This window comes from Chiloscyllium plagiosum, unplaced genomic scaffold (genome assembly GCF_037043375.1).
Source record: "Chiloscyllium plagiosum isolate Xiang-an unplaced genomic scaffold, Cpla_swu_hap1 HiC_scaffold_53X, whole genome shotgun sequence".
Classification (NCBI taxonomy): Eukaryota; Metazoa; Chordata; class Chondrichthyes; order Orectolobiformes; family Hemiscylliidae; genus Chiloscyllium; species Chiloscyllium plagiosum.
In genome coordinates, this window is record NW_028270191.1 from 15,933,910 (window position 1) to 15,946,484 (window position 12,575).

General features: G+C 42.3%; 1 protein-coding gene across 3 annotated transcripts in view; it reads left to right on the forward strand.

Moving 5' to 3' along the window:
• Positions 1-12,575, forward strand: part of LOC122543353 (electroneutral sodium bicarbonate exchanger 1-like) — a 449,950-nt gene that overhangs the window by 201,031 nt on the left and 236,344 nt on the right. The gene's annotated exons all lie outside the window — the stretch shown is intronic.

The following is a 12,575-nucleotide window of genomic DNA, read 5'->3' on the forward strand; positions in this document are numbered from 1 at the left end:
TACAACATTTAAAAGGCATCTGGAAGGATATATGAATAAGAAGGGTTTAGAGGGATAATGGCCAAGTGCTGGCAAATTGGATTAGATTAGTTTTGGCTATCTGGTCAGCATGGACGAGTTGAACCAAAGGGTCTGTTTCTGTGCTGGATACCTGTATGACTCTATGACTTTATGACACAGATGCAGTGTATTTATATGATCTTACTGTCTGCAACAAACAAGACCCTCTGTATTAATATATGTAACTTCCAATACACACAAGTGCACCACACTGCAAGCCCAACTGACGATCCTAATTCATTGTCAGTGTTGCTTGTTGTACATTCAGGATTGCCCAGTAAATGTTGTCCAACTGTGGAATCGAATGCAGTGTTGGTCACCGTGTTGCAAGATTTACAAGCATGGGCTGGTTGGGTATGGTCAGTACCTTGCTTGTTGTGAACAGCTGAAGAGATAAGGTGTTTCATGCAATCTGCTAGCCATTGGGATGTGTGGCCTACATACTTGGCATCACACTGGCATTGAAACTCATATACCACATTACTCATTTATGTGATAGGCAGCGCATCTTTTAGGCTTGTTGGCAGCATTCTTTTAGTGGCAATCATATCAGTTTGGCTGTTTACAACAATCAAGGTACCGACTGTAGCCCACCAGCTTAGCCTTGCAACATGATGTCCAACATTCTGCAATGCATTTGCTGGGTAATCATGAGTGTACGAAGAATTACACTGACAACCACTTCAGGATTGTCAGTAGGCTCATGATGTGGTGCACTTGCATGTACTGGAAGCTATGTATATTAATAAACAGGGGACTTGCACACGAAGAGAACATGCACACATCATGCCAGTTTCAATTCATGAAAATAGGTGACAGTTATTTGTTGGCCATTTATCAGTGCAATGCCTTGACCAATTAGAGTCAATCTGCCTGACCTAAAATGTAGAAAAAGCCTGACAATTAACAGCTAATCATCATTAACTGAGGCACTGTCTATGGAAAAGCCTCTACCAAACAGAGTCCACTTGCCAACCAATTAGCGCTCTCCTCTAACACAGTGTAAATGTTGGTTTTCGCAATAAACTGCTATTGTGCTGATGTCAAGATGCAAAGATTTAGCAACTTTTTTTTCAGCAATATAAGTAATTTAGAGAAGTATGATAAGCCAGGTAAAAGTCAGCCTATGAGCAGGTCGTAGTCTGAATTTCTATTTCATAAAGTATCATTTCCTTCTTGCTGTTGTGGAAATATTTTCAATAAATTTCCCTCTGCAATGAGTCAGAAGTTCCTGTAATTGGAATACAAAGGCAAATATGACTTAGCGACATAAATTGTGTTAAGTTAACTTTAAAAACAAAAAGAAAAATGTAATAAAACTTATTTCTAACTAAGTTTCATGTTACAACTGATTGAGGGAAAAAGTAGGGTTTTTTTTCTCTCAAAGCCCAAGGTAAAGAACATCACTAGAAGAAATGAGATAGATAAACAAATAGTGATTGGATGACACCACACTTAGAGTTTCAAAAATCTGGAAATTATAGAAAGAATGGAAGACTGAGGAATTCCAGAGTCTGAGAAAGGGGTAAGTTAAAGTAGCTAACTAATGAGTCTTGGCCTTGAAGGGAAAACAGAAGAACATTTAATTGTTCAAGTAGCTATTTTTCAAATAAAGTTTTATCTGTTCATTGTGGATAAGAAAATAACTTATATGTAATATGATGCGTGAATGAGAAAGTGGAAAATAATCAAAGAAAAAAGTGGATTTAAACCAGTTAAAAATAAGAAAATTGATTGGTTCAAACTTGGTATTTACTTACTTGTTCTCAGTGCTGTCCAGATCCCAGCCACAAATAGACAAATCTCCAGCTTATTCTTGTGTGACACATGAGCAGTCAAACTAAGTTCTTCTTTCTAATCGGTTATGTTTTTAAGTATCTCTCTTTTTTTTGTGTTCTCTAATTAATTGGCTTTTTTAAAAGGTTTCTTATTGACTATTCATATTTCATAAAATATTTACCCCAAATTTCAGTTCTCTGATTATATTGTAAATGATCACATTCCAGCAAAGATATTTATTTTCTTTGTTCTTTGGGTCTTTCTCTACAACAATTAATGGTTTCATGGTCACCACTACTGAGACTAGGGGCTGGACCTTCCACTTATTTTTCCTTAGTGCAGTGGCAGATATAATAATGGATAGGATGCTCCCACATAAATGAGAAAGCCCACCTAAGGCTCAACTGGTGGACTTTACGCCAGGTCACTTCCTAGGACAGCAACATCCCATTGCCTGATGACCAACTTTAATTGATAATGAGGCATGAAGGCCTTCCTGCACAGAACATAATGTTTGTACAGTGAGAAGGCAGTGGGATCATGAAATAAGCATCTGTCCAGTTATCTTCCCCACCTGCCACTGCCGTTTGGAAGGGGAAGATTCCACTCTAGTTTTCAGTTCAAGATTTAGAAACTGAATCCACATTCCACTAGCTGCTTGTTGTGCACTAAAAGATAACTGTTTCAGAACAGTTTTCAACACAAAAAGACCACACTTAGTGAGTTTTATTTCACACTCTATAAAACTTCCCCCTGCTGATTACTAGCTCTCTATATTTATACAACTAATTCAAACCCAATTTTTTTATCCTTAATTAATATATCCATGACCTCTTCCTTCATTCTATTAGGTCTCGGGCATTCCTTCAAATCGCATTAGATGATAACATTGTTGTGATAAGATTTGAACCCATGTCTTCCAAGCATTAGTCTGGACCTCTGGATTAACTAGTCCAGTGACATTACTGTGATATATGTGTCCCTGTGCCATCTGTCAAATGCATTCATCATAACCAGTTCTTCAACCATCCCTACTGTATGTAATATTTACTACATTATGCATTAGCTAATTGTTTTAACAACTCTTCTCTGGATTACTCATCCAGAATTGACCACAATGCAACTATTTCCCTGTATCTTGGATTAAAATAGAGCTGGAAATGTGTTGCTGGAAAAGCGCAGCAGGTCAGGCAGCATCCAGGGAACAGGAGAATCGACGTTTCGGGCATAAGCCCTTAGAGCAAGGTAAAGCCTAGGTGGAAAGACAGTGGAACAGCAATGGCAGGAGTTTCTGGGAGTAATTCAGGAGACACAGCAGAGATTCATCCCAAAGAAAAAGAAGCAATGTACAGGGAGGATGAGGCAATTATGGCTGACCAGGGAAGTCAACAATAGCATAAAAGCAAAAGAGAAAGCATATAATGTGGCAAAGGACAATAGGAAACCAGAGGATTGGGAAACTTACAACAACAGACGACAACAAAACAAGAAATAAGGAAGGAGAAGATTAAATAGGAGGATAAGCTAGCCAGTAATGTAAAGGAAGAGTTCCTTTAGATATATAAAGGGCAAAAGAGAGGCAAAACTGGACATTGAGCAGCTGGAAAATGATGCTGGAGGGACAGTAGTGGGGAACAAGAAAATGGCTGAGGAACTGAACAATTTACTTCGCATCAGTCTTCATAGAGGAAGACACGAATAATATCCCAAAAATTACAGAGAGTGAGGGAGCAGAGCTGAGTATGGTGACCATCACCAAGAAGAAGATGCTAGAAAATCAGAATGGCCTGAAGGTGGATAAATACCCTGGATCAGATGGACTACACCCTAGAGTTCTAAGGGAGATAGCTGAAGAAATAGTGGAGGTATTAGTGGTGATCTTTCAGGAATCGCTCGAGTCAGAGAGGGTCCCAGAGGACGGGAAAATCGCTAACATAACACCCTTGTTTAAAAAGGAAGTAAGGCAAAAGACGGAAAACTTCAGACCGATTAGCCTAACCTTGGTGGTGGGTAAGGTCCTGGAATCCATTGTGAAAGATGAGATTTCTGATCACTTGGAAGCGTATGGTAAAATAGGGCAAAGTCAGCATGGTGAACATGACACCCGAGGCTGGAATCGAACCTGGGTCCCTGGCACTGTGAGGCAACAGTACTAACCACTGAGCTACCATGCCACCCCTCACCACCCACAATACTGCCTATTTTAGTGTCATCAACCAACTTACTAACCATGACTTGTACATGCTTATCCAAATCATTGATATAGATAACAAACAGTAATGGGCCCAACACTGAACCCTGAGGCACTCCACTAGTCACAGGTCTCCAGTCCGACAAGAATCCTTCCACTATTACCCTCTGCTTCCTACCAACAAGCCAATTTTGTATCCAGTTTGCCAGCTTGCCCTGGATTCCATGCAATCTAACCTTCCAGAGCAGCCAACTATGTGGGACCTTATCAAAGGCCTTACTGAAATCCATACAGACTTGGTCTACCGCCCTGCTCTCATCAACCTTCCTGGTCATTTTATCAAAGAACTCTAACGAATTTGGGGCATTATCTCGCACTCACAAATGCATGTGTATCTTATCCGTCAATCTTCTCAAGTAATATACCAACCACAGATGTTAAGCTCACTAGTCTATAGTTTCCAGGCTTTGCTTTGCAGCCCCTCTTGAATAGTGGCACAGCATTCGCTGTCCTCCAGTTTTCCGGAACCCACTTGTGACTAAAGATGATGCAAAAATATCAGCCAGGGCCCCCACAATTTCCTCTCTGGCCTCTTGCAGTGTTCTTGGATATACCTGGTCAGAAACAGGAGATTTATGCACGTTCATACGTTCTAAAACGTCCAATACCCCCTCTACTGTGATATGGATTGTCCCCAAGCTATCACGACTAACTTCCCCAAGTTCCCAAGTCTTCATATCTTTCTCCATGGTAAACATAGGAGAAATATTCATTGAGAACCTCGCCTATCTTCTGTGGTTCCACGCATACATGTCCACTTTGGTCCTTGAGAGGTCCTATTCTCTCTCTACTTATTCTTTTCTCTTTAATATACCTAAAGAACCTCTCTGGATTCACCCTAATCTTCTCAGCCAAGGCTATCTCATGCCCCCTTTTCGCCCTCCTGATTTTCTTCTTCAGTAAACTCCTGCATTCCCTGTATACCTCCAAGGATTCCCTTGATCCCAGCTGCCTGTACCTGAGCCACAACTCCTTTTTTCTGGTGAAAGCCTCAATATCTGTTGTCATCCAGGGTTCCCTGTTCCTGTCAACCTGGCCCTTCACTCTCACAGGAACATATAGACCTTGAACTCTAGCTTCGTCACTTTTAAAGGCCTCCCAGTTGCCAGAGGTCCCTTGGCCTGCAAACAAACTATTCCAACCAATCCTGCAAGCCCCTGTCTAATTCCATCAAAATTCGCCCAACGCCAATTTAGCACTCGAGCCTGTGGACCAGTTTTGTCCCTCTCCATAATTATTTTAAAATTAATAGAACTGTTCCCAAAGTGTTCCCCTACTGTCACCTCCATCACCTGTCCTGCCCTATTTCCAAAGAGTAGGTAAAGTTTTGCCCCTTCCTGAGTATGACCCTCTATATACTGCTTGAGGAAACTTTCCTGAATGCACTTAACAAATTCCACACCCTCTAAGCCATGAACGCTCTAGCAGTCCCAGTCTATGTTAGGAAAATTAAAATCCCCAACTATGACAACCCTATTGCTCCTGCAAGTCTCCTTAACCTCCCTGCATATTTGTTCCTCAAATTTCTGTTGACTATTTGGGTACCTGTCGTTATTTCATCTCCGACTACTGCTGTGATATTTGCCTTGATCAAAAATGCAACTTCCCCTCCCCTCCTTCCATCACCTCTGTCCCACCTAAAGCATCTGTACCCTGGGACCATTAAGCTGCTAGTCCTGTCCCTCCCTTACACTTCAGACATGTGAATATTCTCCCCATTTAGAAAATAATTCATGCCTCTATTCTTCTTACCAAAGAGCATGACTTCACACTTTCCCACGTTGTACTCCATCTGCCAATTCTCTGCCCACTCTCCTAACCAGTCTAAACGCTTCTGCAGCCTCCCTACCTCCTGAATGCTATCTGTCCCTCTACTGATCTTTGTCTCGTCTGCAAACCTACCCAGAATGCCCTCAGTTCCTTCATCTAGATCGTTAATCTATAAAGTGAAAAGTTGTGGTCACAACACTGAGCCTTGCTTCACTGGCTGCCATCCTGAGAAGGACCCTTTTATCCCCACTCTCTGCTTTCTGCCAGACAGCCAAACTTCTATCCATGCTAGCACTTTACTTCTAACACCATGGGCCCTTTATCTTACTCAGCAGCCTCTGTGCGGCACCTTGTCAAATGCCTTCTTGAAGTCCAGGTCCAGGTGAAGATTAGCATCAGCGCAGTCACCAATACCAGAGGGAAGACTTGAGCAGGACACCCTCCGAGGACACACAGTCACCTGCACTGAAGAGCAGGTCCTTGTGGGCCTGGTATCAAGGAGTGCTTAAGGCCCAAACATTACAGGGTGGTGGTGACCATTCAGAGGTTGATTTCACTACAACTGGTTCTGGGGCAGAACAGGAAAGAGTAACGGTAAACAGGACCTTTGTAATAGGGGACTGGATAATTAAGGGGACAGATAGGAGATTCTGTGCCGCAAATGGGAATCCAGGATGGTGTGTTGCCTCCCTGGTGCCAGGGTCCAGCATGTCTCTGAGCAGCTGCAGAAGTGGGAGGGTGAGCAGCCAGAAGTGATTCTGTATGTTGACACAAATGACATAGGTAGAAATAAGGGTGAGCTCCTGCAGAGTGTTTATAGAGAGCTAGGAAAAAAGTTAAAAACCAGGACCTCATTGGTGATAATGTCCGGATTACTTCCAATGCCACATGCTAGTGAGGATAAGAACAGGAGGATATGGCAGATGGATGTGTGGCGAAAGAATTGGTGCAAGGATTCAGATTTTTAGATCGTTGGGATCTTTCCTGCACAGAGGTGACCTGTTCAAGAGGGACAGGTTGCACCTGAACTGGAGGGGGACCAATAACAATGTGGCCAGGTTTGTTCGTGCTGCAAGGGAGGGTTTAAACTAGATTGGCAGGGGGAGGTGGGATCCTCAACAGCAAGGAGACAAGTGTGAGGCTTGAAGGAGGTACAGTAATCAGAAATAGCAGGGCGAAGAGACAGGTCGGTCTGGAACACAACAAGGTTCACAGAATGCCTGTTGGATTAAATTGAATCTATTTCAATGCAAGAGGGCTGACAGTTAAGGCTGATGAACTCAGGGCGTGGACAGTTACGTGGGACTGAGATATTAAAGTGTAAAGTGACTTGGGAGTTCTAGTCCAGGATTCTCTCAAGGTAAACTTGCAGGTTGAGTCAGTAGTTAGGAAGGCAAATGCAATGATAGCATTTATTTTGATAGGACTTGAATATAAAAGCATGGATGTACTTCTGAACCTCTAAGGCTCTGGTCAGACCACATTTGGAGTATTGTGTGTAGTTTTGGGCCCCATATCTCAAGAAGGATGTACTGGCCCCTGGACCATGTTCAGAGGAGGTCCCAGGAATGAAAACTTAACATATGGGGAACGTTTGAGAACTCTGGGTCTATACTGGCGTCAGTGCTTTTACTGCTGCTTCACAATGCTAGGGACCCGGGTTCAATTCCAGCCTCTGGCAACTGTCTGTGTGGAGTTTGCACATTCTCCCCATGTTTGCGTGGGTTTTCCTCGAGTGCTCCAGTTTTCTCCTCCAGTCTAAAGATGTGCAGGTTAGGTGAATTAACCATGCTAAATTGTCCATAGAGTTCAGGGATGTGTAGGTTAGGTATATTAGTCAGGGGAAATGAAGCACAATAGGGTAAGGGAATGGGTTAATGTGGAGTTGTTGGGCCAAAGGGCCTGTTTCCACACACTAAGGTTTCTATGATGATTCTAACATACTTGATGACGTTTAGAAGGATGAGGGGGGATCTAATTGAAACATACAGAATGGCCTCGACAGGGTAGATGTTGGGAAGATGTTTCCATTGGTAGGAGAGACTAAGACTCAAGGGCACAGTCTTAGAGTAAAGGGCAAAACCACTTAGAATGGAGATAAGGAGAAACTTCTTCAGCCAGAGAGTGAAGAATCTGTCAACTTCATTGCCACACAAGGATGTGGAGGCCAGGTCACTGAGTATACTTAATACTGAGATAGATAGGTTATTAAGTATCAAGGGGATCAAGGGTTACAGGGAGAAGGCAGGAGAATGGGGTTGAGAAACTTATCAGCCATGATTGAATGGCGCAGCAGACCCGATGGGCTGAATGGCCTATCCGGCTCCTAGGTCTATGGTAAGTTGGGAAAGGTTTTACAATGAAAGTTTCTAAGGGTGAGCAGGCCCATGAAGGAAAGATTTTTTAAAATTTGTATGCGGTGACCTTGCTAGGAACCCAATACATTTAGCGAGTTTGAGAAGATTTGTAGCTCAAGTTGAGGCTCTGGATGTAGGTTTGCTCGCTGAGCTGGAATGTTCGTTTTCAGACGTTTCATCACCATACTAGGTAACATCTTCAGTGAACCTCCGGTGAAGCTTCGTCCGGAGGCTCACTGAAGATGTTACCAGTATGGTGATGAAACATCTGAAAATAAACCTTCCAGCTCAACAAGCAAACCTACATCCAGACCCAATACATTTGCTTGGCAGGTCAGCTGTTTAGGTATCCCATCCTCACTGAAGAGCAGGCTAAATGTGTGTCCTGGGCCCTTGATTTACACTTACAAATATAAACTGTTTTTGTTGTATGACATCTTTAATATAATGAAATGCCTCAAGGTTCTTATAACTCCTTGAAAGTGGAGCCTCAGGTAGATAGGATAGTGAAGAAAGTGTTTGGTATGCTTTCCTTTATTTGTCAGAGTATTGAGTACAGGAGTTGGGAGGTCATGTTGCGGCTGTACAGGACATTTGTTAGGCCACTGTTGGAATATTGCGTGCAATCTCAACAAAAATTTTACTGCTTCTGCCGAAAGAGTATTCAAGACCTCAGTTTCCACCACTTTTTTCATAAAAGACTCCAAATCCTCAGAGAAGAAAAATGCCTCTTTATCTTAAATGGCAACCCCCTATTTTTAAATGTGACCCAGAGGTTTTGCTTCTCCTGTAAGAGGAAACATCTTCCCCACCTCCATCCTGTCAAGACCCCTCAGGATCTTAGAAATTAGTTAGGTTTTAGTTTAGAAGGGTAAGCGGCAACTTGATGGAAACATGTAAGTCTGACCTGGCCAACCTGCCAATTCCTGGTATGAGTCACCCCACAGCACCAATAACCTGCTTAATTCCACTTCTCTGGCAATTGTGATTGTCATGAGTTCCTCCCTCCCTTCTATTTCATGCTTCTGGGATGTTGTATTTTCTATGGTGAAGACTGATGCAGAATACCCATTCAATTCATGTACCATCTCCTTACTTTCAATTATTAATTCTCCAGACTCACTTTATATAGGTCAAATGCTTATTTTGTGTTTTAAACTATTTGTACAAACTCTTACAATCTGTTGTGTTTTTGGCAAGGTTTCTGTTATATTCTAATCTTTCCTCCTTGCTAATTTTTTTGGCCATTCCTTGTTTCTTTCAATATTCTGTCCAATCTTTTGACATGCATCTTGTTTTTGCACAGTTATATGTTTTTTTCTTCTTTAAGGTTTGATACCATCTTTTACACTTGTAGTTAATCTCAGAAAGTGATCCGTTCCTTGGAAATTTTCTTATTCTTCGAATGTGTCTTTTCTGTGTATTCTGAAATGTCTCCTTAAATTTTGCCTCTTGCATCTCTCTTGAATTATATCTTAACCTAATTTATCAATTCACTGTAGCACTCTCTGCTTTCATGCCATCATGATTGATCTGATTGTGGCCTCAACTCCACATTCCTTCCTCCAGACATTAAGGTCTGGTGTACTGTGAATCAAGAATCGACCTACCTCTGTGTTAAAAAACATTTAATGACCCTGACTCTGCTTCCCCCTTTTAAAGAGAGTACCGAAGACTCGCGAATGTAGTGATTATAATGAGGTCAGCTAGGTGGACCTCAGAGATTGCGGCTGTTAATCTGGTCCAATCAGTGAGCCTTGGCTGACAGATATAAAGAGGAGTGTCAGGGGTTCTACTCATTCTAGGAGCTGGCTCTGAATTAGTTGGGAGAAAGTGAGGACTGACTCCTGACTCAGTGATTCCCCAAGACAATGCAGGTGCGACATACCTAGCTTCAGGGGATGGCTAGAAAGAATTTCTGAATGGAGGAGATTGAATGATAGTTTAATTTGATAATTGTAGGGGGAATAGTAGCAAATGACTAATTGGAGTGGGGGTCATTTACTCAGTGTAGTTTAACCCTTTAATATTACATTAATGCCCAGAGAGATATTTCCATTTAATCTTTTAACATTACATTTCTCCCTTTTATCATTCCATGATAACGCCACGAAATGACACTACCAGCTTTCATAAGACTCTGACAGCCACTATTTAAGCAAGTTATTGATAGACAACATGCAATGATTATAACAACAAAAATTACGAGTCCATACAGTAAATAGAATAACAGTAAAAAGGGCGGCACAGTGGCTCAGTGGTTAGCACTGCTGCCTCACGGCGCCAGGGATCCAGGTTCAATTCCAGACTCAGGTGACTGTCTGTGTGGAGTTTGCACGTTCTCCCTGTGTTCTGCATTGGTTTCCTCTGAGTGCTGCAGTTTCCTCTCACAATTCTAAGATGTGCAGGTTAGGAGGATTGGCCATGCTAAATTGCCCGTAGTGTTCAGAGATGTGTAGGTTAGGTGCGTTAGGCAAAGGTAAATATAGGATAATAGGGGAGGGGAATGTGTCTGGGTGGGTTAGTCTTTGGAGGGTCAGTGTGATCTTGTTGGGCTGAAGGGCCTGTTCCCACACTGTAGGGATTCTATGACTACAGATGCTGGAGATCAGAGTCGAAGAGTGTGTTGCTGGTAAAGCACAGCTGGTCAGGCAGCATCCAAGGAGCAGGAGAATCAATGTTTCAAGCATAAACCCTTCGTCAGGAGTGAGGGCTGGGTCAGTGTCATGTACTATGCATGTGTAAATAAAAGGTGACTTGGTGACAGGATACTGGCCTTCATGGAGTTATTTCAGTGGCAATGAAAATGGGATTAATGATGTAACCATGCAAAAGCGCTTACTGGCTGAAGCATAACTGGACTTCATACATGATTTGGAGGTGCCGGTGTTGGACTAGGGTATTCAAAGATAAAAATCACTCAACACCAAGTTATAGTCCAACAGGGTTATTTGAAAGCAATAGCTTTTGGAGCACTGCTCCTTCATCAGGTGGTTGTGGAGCATAGGATCGTAGGACACAGAATTTATAGCAAAAGTTTACAGTGTGATGCAACTGAAATTATATCTTGAAAAAGATCTGGATTGTTTGTTAAGTCTCTCATCTTTTAGAATGACAATGTTGGTTTCAGTTCTTTCATATGTAAATCCCAGAACTTAAAGTTACATTCTCAAGTGAACTTTAACAATAGGTGCCATGTCGGCCCAGATAATGCATTGAAGGTGTTAGCTCCCTGTGTGAGGCTGTCTGTGCCCCAATGTTCAGACTGATTCTAATCCAGAAAAGGGATTTACAGAACCTTACATGGATTCATGCAGTTTTTGAGCAAAATAAAATGTAATTCTACAAGTACAGATTCACCCCAAGTTCAATACCCATGGGGGATGGCCTCAACTGGGACCTTGGGTTCATCACACACACACACACACACACACACACACACACACACACACACACACTCATACCAACACACACACACACACACACACACACACACACACTCATACCAACACACACACACACACACTCATACCAACACACACACACACACACACACACACACACACACACACACACACACACACACACACACACACACACACACACACACACACACTCATACCAACCCCCCCCGCCCACTACCACCACACGTACACACCCACATGCACACACACATATATAAGTTTGTGGGGTGAATTTGTACTTGTATAATTACATTTTATGTGGCTCAAAAATTGCATGAATCCATGTAAGGTTCTGTAAATCACTTTTTTAGATTAGAATCAGTCTGAACATTTGGGCACAGACAGCCTCACACCTTCAATGCATTATCTGGGCCAACATGGCACCTCAAATTAAAGTTCACTTTAGAATGTAACTTTAAGTTCTGGGATTTACATATGAAAGAACTAAAACCAACATGGTCATTTTAAAAGATGAGAGACTGAACAAACAGTCCAGGTCTTTTTCAATATATGATTTCAGTTGCATCACACTGTAAATGTTTGCTATAAATTCTGTGTCCTATGATCTTATACTCTACAACCACCTGATGAAGGAGCAGCACTCCGAAAGCTAGTGCTTCCAAATAAACCTGTTGGACTATAACCTGGTGTTGGGTGATTTTGGACTTCATACAGGCAGTACAATTGCCTTTGTCATGAGAAAATGTGGCAAGTGGAGCTGATGAGTGACAGGGTATTCCAGTAGAAGTGGGCACCCTCACCAGTGCAACTGAACTTGGGAAACACCAGTTGAGTATAAGCAATCACATAGCCTCACTCAGGACATATCCTGAACAGAGGGACTCTAGGTCAGCCCACAGCAAAACCCCAAAACAAATCCAAGCATCAGCCAAG